This window comes from Ascidiella aspersa, chromosome 5 (genome assembly GCF_963924565.1).
Source record: "Ascidiella aspersa chromosome 5, kaAscAspe10.2, whole genome shotgun sequence".
NCBI lineage: Eukaryota > Metazoa > Chordata > Ascidiacea > Phlebobranchia > Ascidiidae > Ascidiella > Ascidiella aspersa.
The window spans coordinates 14352190-14354298 of record NC_139451.1 but is presented as its reverse complement, the minus strand read 5'-3'; the positions used below and the strand labels follow the sequence as shown (position 1 = coordinate 14354298).

General features: G+C 63.4%; 2 non-coding genes across 2 annotated transcripts in view; both read right to left on the bottom strand.

The window, feature by feature from the left end:
• Window positions 1–1343: 1343 nt before the first annotated feature.
• On the bottom strand, window positions 1344–1497 carry LOC146144822 (5.8S ribosomal RNA). The gene has a single exon (XR_014499094.1). It is a non-coding gene; the product is annotated as a 5.8S ribosomal RNA (ribosomal RNA).
• Window positions 1498–1744: 247 nt separating this feature from the next.
• The window catches only part of LOC146144821 (small subunit ribosomal RNA), a 1811-nt gene continuing 1446 nt past the window's right edge, over window positions 1745–2109 (bottom strand). The window contains exon 1 of the ribosomal RNA XR_014500672.1: window positions 1745–2109. This exon is cut by the window's right edge and continues 1446 nt beyond it. This is a non-coding gene — a ribosomal RNA (small subunit ribosomal RNA).

Genomic DNA, 2109 nt, shown 5'->3' with positions numbered 1-2109 from the left:
CGTCAGAATCGCTACGGTCCTCCACCAGAGTTTCCTCTGGCTTCAACCTCTTCAGGCATAGTTCACCATCTTTCGGGTCCCAACGCGAACGCTCTCGCTCGACCTCTCCGGCAAAGCGGACGAGATCGGCCGGTGATGCGGCCGCCGCGAACGACGACGTCTCACCTCCGCCGGACCGCGCCGACATTCACTTTCACTGCGCCCATGGGTTTCGTACTGCCCCGTGGCTCGCGCTCACGTTAGACTCCTTGGTCCGTGTTTCAAGACGGGTCGGGAAGGTGGCTGACTTCAGCCGCGGACCCCGTGCGCCTCGCGAAACGACACCGGAAGCGCGACCGAGACGAAGAGGCTGGGCACTGAGAACAGTCCCCGACCCACGACGCCCCAGCCGGCACCGGGCGCTCGGCCCCGAAGGGCAGACGCGGCGATCTCTCCTCGCCCGAACGGCGGGCCGACGGACACGCGCGCCTATAGTACCCGACCGAGGCCGGGTTACCTTGCGCGCGGCCTTCTCGCCGCCGTCCAGACGGTCGCGGCCTTCGCCCGGCGCTAGTGCGCTGGTCCCCGATCGGGCGGCGCCGCCGGCGGCCCGTGAGGGTCCGCACGACAACGTCGCCGACAGGGGGCCGGCTGAAAGCGACCGGGCGACCCGACAGGCCCTCCCGTTTGCCTCTCGACGGTTTCACGTACTCTTTAACTCTCTCTTCAAAGTGCTTTTCAACTTTCCCTCACGGTACTTGTTCGCTATCGGTCTCGTGACCGTATTTAGCCTTAGATGGAGTTTACCACCCGCTTTGGGCTGCATTCCCAAACAACCCGACTCTGGGAAGACGCCGTAGCGCGCCCGCCTGTCGCCGCCATGGGCCTGACACCCGCTCTGGGAAAAGGCCTCGATCAGAAGGACGCGGGCGACCGGCGAAGCGCGCCGTGACGAATTCCGTACGCCACAATTCCGCGCACTCCAAAAGCGCGCGGATTCGGCGATGGGCACATCCCGCTTCACTCGCCGTTACTGAGGGAATCCTCGTTAGTTTCTTTTCCTCCGCTTAGTAATATGCTTAAATTCAGCGGGTAGCCTCGTCCGACCTCAGGCCGAAAGTAAGGACCGGGACTATTCTTCCCGTTCCGCGCTCGCCGTCGGCGCCGCGCGCCGCCGCGCACCTCGATTCCCGCCCTTGAGCCGCCAGCCGTTGGCCTCTTCGAGGTCGACTCGCCGCCGCCGCGCGGGATTCTGGTCGCGATCGTCGCGCATCGTGCCGTGCTGTCTTGAGCGGGACGGGCGCTCGCGCGTCCGACGCCGCAGCAGCCGCGCGGAGAAATCCCCGCGCGGAACGTTTGCAACGCGACCCTGAGGCGGGCGCGGCCCCGGGATTGACCCGAGGCCGCAATTTGCGTTCAGAACGTCGATGCTCAATGTGTCCTGCAATTCACACTAATTCACGCAGCTAGCTGCGTCCTTCATCGACTCACGAGCCGAGTGATCCACCGCCAAGAGCCATCCACGATTGTTTCGCTCGCACAGTGCCTCGCACTATAGGGTGACAAAATAGACCGCGCCGAGCGGTCGGCCAGGCCGACGCTTGAAGCCGGAGCGCGCGGCACCGCGGCACTCGACGCGCAAACATTACCGGGTGACCGAATCGCCGGCCGGCGCGCCGCTCCTCGCGGGTCGGGCGCCGGGTAGCAAAGACTTTTTCTCTCGCTTGTCCGAGTTTCGCGTTCGCCGAAGCGTTTGCGAGACCGTTAATGATCCTTCCGCAGGTTCACCTACGGAAACCTTGTTACGACTTTTACTTCCTCTAAATGATCAAGTTAGATCGTCTTCTCGGACGCCGGCTCGACCGTTGCCGGCCGCGCCAGGTCCAATCGGAGGACCTCACTAAACCATTCAATCGGTAGTAGCGACGGGCGGTGTGTACAAAGGGCAGGGACGTAATCAACGCGAGCTAATGACTCGCGCTTACTGGGAATTCCTCGTTCAAGGGAAATAATTGCAATTCCCTATCCCTAGCACGACCGGGGTTCAGCGGGTTACCCAGACCTGTCGGCCAAGGCGAGCACATGCTGATCCGGTCAGTGTAGCGCGCGTGCGGCCCCGAACATCTAAGG